The sequence below is a fragment of the Chiloscyllium punctatum genome, chromosome 4 (genome assembly GCF_047496795.1).
Source record: "Chiloscyllium punctatum isolate Juve2018m chromosome 4, sChiPun1.3, whole genome shotgun sequence".
In the NCBI taxonomy this organism is placed as follows: Eukaryota; Metazoa; Chordata; class Chondrichthyes; order Orectolobiformes; family Hemiscylliidae; genus Chiloscyllium; species Chiloscyllium punctatum.
In genome coordinates this window covers 57,391,312-57,398,827 of record NC_092742.1, presented here as the reverse complement: position 1 = coordinate 57,398,827, position 7,516 = coordinate 57,391,312, and positions in this window count along the sequence as shown.

Sequence of the window (7,516 nt, the reverse complement as noted above, 5' to 3'; positions counted from 1 at the left end):
AATAAAAACCAAAAGAACGGCAGGTGTAAATCAGGAGCAGGGGCGGGGGGGTGGTTGGAGGGAGTTAGGGGGGGTTGCTCAGTAGGTCTGGTGGCATCTGAAGAAAAATCAGTTAACATTTTGGGTCCAGTGACCCTTCCTCTAGCTTTTCTTCACAAATGCTGCCGGACCTGCTGGGCTTTTCCAGCAGCTGCTGTTTGTTCTGTTATTCCAGCTATTTGGTTTGTCTTCAGCACCACCGTTTTAATTTTTTAGAATTAACTCTGCCTCATTTAATCAGATTATTGGTCATCCTTTGGTTGTTTTCAGCTATTGACACTTCACTCACACTGTCTAATATTTTTGCAAACCTGCAGAGAATTGTTTGACACTCCAATCATACCATTTGTATGATTTTTTCTTTTCGATCTCTAAGCCCATAAATTCTACTTTTCTCACTTTGTCTCATGGGCTACACTCAAAGCTTGTGATTTCAAATAAAACTGTTGGACTACAACCTGGTGCTATGTGATTTCTGCCTTTGTCCACTGCAGTCCAACACCAGCACATGCACATTTATTTATGTGCATCAGACCTAGCTGGGCAATATTTCACATTGCTGTGTAGATGCCAGTGTTGTAGCTGTACTGGGAAGAGCTTGGCCGGGATGTGGCAAATTCTGGAGCAAGTCTTGAACTATTCCTAAATGTTGTTGGGACCCATAGCTGTTGGGTCCATAGTTTTTAGTAGTTTCTGCTGTTTCTTGATTATCGTTGGAATGAATTAACTACCACCAATCTCTAATTGATGTGACGCAACCGCAAAGGTTGGATCTGATCCAATGGTTGCAGAATTGCTCGTTTCTGCTATTTGGCATATAAATAGTTGCCTCTTTATGGCTTCACCTATTCAACCTGCTCAGAGGTATAACGACACATCTTCATTGCAGGTGGGGCATTAAACCCAGATTTCCTAGTTCAAAGATCAGTATATTACCACTGTGGCATGACAGCACGCTCACAACCCTTTTTTTTAAGGTATGTCTGGTCTTCTGGCATGCTTTCTTGCACTGTTCATTGAATTAGGTTCGATCCCCTGGCTTGATGATAGAGTGGGATACAATGCCATGAGGTTACAGATTGGTGTTTTTTGTTGCTGTTGATAGGCCCCATAAATGCCCAGTCATGAGTTGCCTAATCTGTTTGAATTTCACGTGGTGTAAGTGTCAAAAAAACATGGTGTTCCCTGACTTTCTGATCCTTGTGGAGATAGTGACTCTTAGCCATTCTGTCTTGGACGGTTGCATTTATGTAAGGCAGTTCATTGAACATGTAGTCAATTAAATTTTTCCTGCTTCTTGGTTCCATCACAACCTGCTGCAGATTCAACCTAACATGTATGCCCTTTTGTGCTTGGTCAGTACAGGTACTAAGCCCGTCTTAGCAATGGACATTGAAATCCCACACCCCAGAGAACATTGTGCTCTTGTCCCCTTTCATGCTACCTCAATGTTGCTCCACATTATCTGTCCATCAGGAGATAGGAATATGCATTGTCATCAGGAGGTTTCCTTGTTCATGTTTAACTAGATGCTGTGAGACTTCATGGGATCTGAAGCCAATGTTAAGGGCTACTCCCTGGACTAAAGTACCTCAGTGACACCACCTCTGGTGTTGGTGTCTAAGATGTAGTGTGTAAGGTACGATTAAAAGTATGACCGTCAGGCCATTGTTTCTAGTGCTTTAGTTGATACTGTAGTCCATCCAGTTTCAGTTCTGTGTTGCTCTAGATCTGAGATCATATAGGCAAGACCAGATAAGGATAGCAGTTTTCTTCCCAGTTAAGAATGGACATTTGTGGTGGATTTCAAACCAAGGTACTCCGATTTACCTAGGTCTTTGCATTACTAGTTTAGTGAAAAGAATGCAGGGTCTTCACAGCCGCCCTCACCATTTGCAATCCAATCTTGCTTGATACCATTGACAAACTTAGACAAAGAGACAGAGTATTGAAGTGCAGGCATCAATGTAAGTTGTCTATAGTCGTGATCTTGGGATACTGCACCAATTAGTGCCTGCAAACTTGGAATAAATAGACTGGGCTGCCAGAGGAAGTGGTGGAGGTGAGTACAATTGCAACATTTAAAAAGAATCTGAATAGGTATATGAATAGGAAGGGTTTGGAAGCATATGGGCCAGGTGCTGACAGATGGGACTAGATTTGGTTGGGATGTCTGTTGGCATGGATGAGTTGGACTGAAGGATCTGTTTTCGTGCTATACATCTGACTCTGTTAATCAATTCTCTATCCATTGCAATCTATTATCCCAACTCCAGAAGTCTTGTGTAGTAACCTTTGCACAATTAGACTTCTAAGGTTCTGCTGTAAACACTTTGTTTTTGTGGACTCAAAATTGCACAGCCTCCTTGATTTAAAGCAGTACAAAGAGATGGTGGCAATTTTCAAACATCCTGTTCACTGGACCACATTGTGCTTTCGTTGCTTGTTCCTGAAAGAGTAAAATCTGAAGTAGACACCACAGAATCAGTGAGTTCTGCTTGCCAATAAAGTTCTGATAGCCTCCTGACCACGTGAACATGGTGTTCACACATTCATAGAGTCCCCTTAGTGTGGAAATAGGCTTTTCAGCCCAAGTCTGCATTAACTGTCCAAAGAACATTCCACCCAGGTCTAGATGCCCACACTCTTCCTGTAACCATGCATTTAATGTCAAGAGTGTGGTGCTGGAAAAGCACAGCAGGTTAGGCAGCATCCGAGGAGCAGGTGGAACCAATGTTTTGGGCATAAGCCCTTCAGTAATTCCTGATGAAAGGCTTATGCCCGGAACATCGATGCTGCCTGACCTGTGCTTTTTCCAGCACTGCACTCTCTCTACTCTGATCTCCATCTGCAGTCCTCACTTTTTCCTTGTAACTATGCGTTTACCCTGGCCAATCCACCTAATGTATACATCTTTGGACTGTGGGAGGAAATTGGAGCACTCAGTGGAAACCTACACAGACACTGAGAATGTGCGCACTCAGCGCAGTTACCCAAGCTTGGAATCAAACCCAGGTTCTTGGTGCTGTGAGGCAGCAGTGTCGACCACGGAGGTACCGTATGTGTGTCTTTGTCTTTGTTTGTGGCCCATGCACAGGAGGACCAACTAGCCTGCAAAGGGACCCTCTGGAAATCTTTCCATAATTGTGTGTGAAGGTACTAGAAAGTCTATAATAATCTGTCATCTTAACTTTTTTCTGCAAATTTCCTGTTGAAGAGGAATAAAACACCTGTGAAGATGAAGGGTTGAATTCTTAGCATTCACAGCATTGCTTTTGTGTAAAAAGCATTATTGCCACACCAAAGTACTACAGAAAATTGAAAACTTCTGGGAAAATAAAATCAAATCCTGTGGTCCAGAATGATGCCTGTTTTTTTTTTAACCCATTTTTCATGATTCCTCACCCCCACACCACCCTTAATGTCTGTGTTTTTGTGCCTGTTTGTGCAGGGGGTGCTTAAGGGAAGAAATCACATTAACCATTCCAGTTTTCTATTACCACTGATTAAAGATAATTTGTCATTCAGTTATTTTCATGACTTCAGAAACAGGGTAAATGTTTTCTTTTAAGCTGAATTTGTGGTCAGATGACCTAGTCTCTGGAATTGTTACAGAAGTTTTGATGTTTTTCTCCATGCTCAGAAAATATTCAGAATGTGGAAGCCTCGTTTCAACCTAGCCAGATTCTGCAATTTGCCATCTGTGGAATTCGAACATACAGTATTCATGCAGCCAGGCCTTGAATAATCAACTTTCTCCTGAAACTGCCCAAGCAGGTGCTAATGGCCATGTTTGTTTCAGAATGGCCTGTTGTTTACACCTCCAGCAAACCTACTTTCTTCAAAAGGATGCCAAGTAGACTTGGGGTTACCCAGTTCAGATGGGCAAAGAAATAATGAGTTTTGAACTGTCAAGTGCTATCCTTATCTATGTTCTGATTCTCCAAATGTGGAAAGCAGTCACCTCATTGGATCATTCTGCAACTGCCCAATGCTAGTATTAGATACAAGCAACATAGTCTTGTAAGGGAGCAAAGATAGCAAAAGGGGCAACTGGGAGCCCCAGCGCGCTCTGCTTTTTGCACCTGCAATTGCATCTGCAGAGAGCACCTTTTTAACTGGTACCAAGCTGCATAGTGTCTGCAGCTCCTTTTTCATGGTTGCCATGAGGAACATCAGACTGACCAGACCCAGAAGACTCCCTTGGTGAGACAACCTGGAAACCAAAGCCAGTCCTTGAAGAGGGGAAGCCTAAATTGACTGTAGATTCTGAAACATCAGCTTGCCCTCAAGGACTGAGGTACAGCCTGTCTCAGCCTTATTGAATGGGTATTACCAATTCTTTCAGACACAGTTCAAATACATTGTTAGGCAGCTGTGGATAAGGTGTAGCCAGTCCTTGGAAGAACGTGTCAGAAGTTAAGTGTAGATTTGACTGTTTTCAAATTGAAGACTGTTTACTGAAGAGTCCTGTGAAGAGATTAGAGTTTAAATTGTAATATTAGAGTTTGAAATATTTTCTTCATTTAAAATGTTCAGTAAAGCTATTAGTGTCCCCTTTGTCTGTGTCAGCATACAATATAACCCTTTTTAATCATGCACTATAACCCGTTCAAGGTAGCCAGGGTCTATTTACATACTTTTTCACATTAGCATCCTTGGTGGTCAGTTAAGTATGCAAAAGGATACTCTGGTAAATCGGATCCCACCAAAAAGGAAAGGTGACTGACCAGCAATTGAGAATCCGTTACTTACGTTGAGATACATAAGCTCTACTTGGAGACACAAGCCCTAGAGGGGAAGATAAAGTATATGCTATGGCCAGTATGAATTGGTAGGAAACTACTAAAACATTTAAATGGCCCAAGTAGATAAAATAATGATTAAACCAATCTTGGGTTTGTGGGCCAGAATCATTAGGAGGAAAAGTATTGTTGTTTAAACAAGCATGATTCCAAAGAGAATTGTATGGAACAGCCCTGCAGTAAATTTAAAGTGAGAGTGAGAAGAAATAGTGCCACTTGACAAATTGGGAAGAAGTTGGGGAGCAAGAGATTCTCACATTTGAGAGAAGTTGGAGAGCATTAAGTTAGAGATGCTCCATCAGCAGGCCCAGCATTTGATCAGCGATTGCAATACTACCCTGAAGTTCTCCGGAGTTTACAGAATGGTGCAATATGTGTAAGTGGCAATCAGGGTCCATGCACCAAGTAAAGAAATAAATCCTTCTCTGACCACACTCTATTCCAGAAGAGATCAACAGATTTAAATTCTGTCCGTACAGAAGGATGTGGTGTCCCTTCTGCACTGTGGGAGTCTTGGGGTGTTTCCACAGTGTAGACTGAGAGGATGTAGAGGAAGTGCATAGGGTAAACTGCCCTGAATAGTGAATTGGGACCACTACCTTCCTTTTGTTGCAACAACTTTTAACCCCCTAGACACCTACCCATTGCACCTCCGTTAACCCCCTCCCATTCCCATGCTGCCCCCTGTCCAGATAAACCACCTGCCCAAAGCAACCTGAATTCCAGTCTCCTCCTTTCTGTTCCTTTTCCTGCCTCGATGACCCATCTGATCAGCAGCTATAGGAATTGTCTGAACAACAGCTCCATCACACATACCACCCCATTCTCCGTGACTTAACTTTTGGAGATTGCTAAGAAAATCTTTTATATTCAAACCATTCACAGACCCCAATAAGTTCTTTGATCACATTCATCACATAAAGTAATTCCCAGGCTAGATGACACCAAAGAGGTGAAATTACTTTTACAGTGTCTTAGTCCAACTGTCCATTCCAGTCCCCAGCGTGTCGGTGACTAGACACTTTTTGTTAGATATGAAGGAGCCAATTGTTAGCAGTAATTACAGTAGAGGGGACATTGTGGAAGGAATGAATAAATACGGGCAGAGCACTCAACTGTATTTGCTGGGCACTTGTAGACAATGTTCTCAAGACACTGGTGCCATGGCCAGTGACACATTAACAGCATTGCAAAGGGCCAACTAAACCCAAACCCTTACTTTGCAAAGCAAGGAAGGCCTGTCAGAGCTCTGACCCAGCCAATGATGACCACACCAAGCCTTGGGTATAGGACCAGGTCATATTTCTGGGAGAGAGAGATCTAGGAGTTAGGACACCCTAAACAGATCAAGGGAGATAAGATAAATTAAGAGAATCAAACCTACGTAGCAAAGTCACAGAAATAGGGGAGTTATCTACTCCCATATGCTATTCCTGTAGTGAGGCCTTTCCACTAATGACACTCAATAGGATAGTGTCGAGTGATCTTTACATTTAGGAGGCTACCCTGTTGATCTTTCTCATGGGACACCAGGGGAATCCAGAACTACTCAACACATCTCATAATTCAGATAATACAGGCCGCACCCATCGGAAGATTGAACCTGTCAAGAGCATTGGACATTGTTTAGTCCCAACATCATTACAGCTGTACAGGACATGGTGTCATATTTGGAGTACTGTGTACAGTTCTGGTCACGCTGCTATAGAAACTATATTATTAATAGGGTGTCATATAGACAGCTCCTTCATAACTAAAGTTTAGAAATGTCACTACCTAGCACTGGTAGTACATCTCCACCCAGAGGCAGAACACCTTCTGGGCTCAGACCTTATGCAGAGGAATAAGTTGTTGTTTGATACAGTAAGCTACTATATTTGACAAATGTTCAAATATTGCCACAGGCATGTATATAGAAGGAGTTTGAACTGTGGGGGAGTTGTGGATTAAACCGACTGAGATGACATGACCCACAGCACAGGCAATTCTGGCGAAGCACGCTAAAATATTCACTAGTCATAAACATGACTGATCACATTACCAGCAATGTGCCGATTGATGTACTGGACCCAAAATTGCAGAGACTGTATTCTTTTCTGAAGCAGGCCGAAGGGAGAGTAGCCGTCATCATTCCACTGTAACAGGAAGTGTGGCACCTACCAACAATTCACTAATCTGGCCAGTTTGGAAACTGGACACCCCTTGCAGACTTACTGTTGTCTATAAAGAATTCAATAAATCCACCTCAATTACAGCAATGACAAATACCACAAGCAAAATATTTTTCATTGCTGGATATCAGCAATGGATTTTAACATGCACCACTTCACAGATAATACCAGTTAAAAACGTACTTTTATATTCCAGGGCCAGCAGCCTACATGGACCTGCTTGCGCCAGGGTTTTCACAACTCATCCTCTGTCTTTCAACAAAGATTGGGTAAAGGGGCTGGCAATGTTTTCCCAACTGTACAGCTGAATAAAATATGTAGATAACCTTCTCCTACACAACTGAACATTTAGAATTATTGAAGGAACTGATAACTCTCCTCACACTCTAAGATTAAAGGTTAGCCCAAAGAAGGCCTAAATTGAGAGGTTCGAAGTCGTATATTTGGAAGCCGTGATAGCCTAGGGAAAATTTGACAGCAAAGAAGCACATGGAGAATATA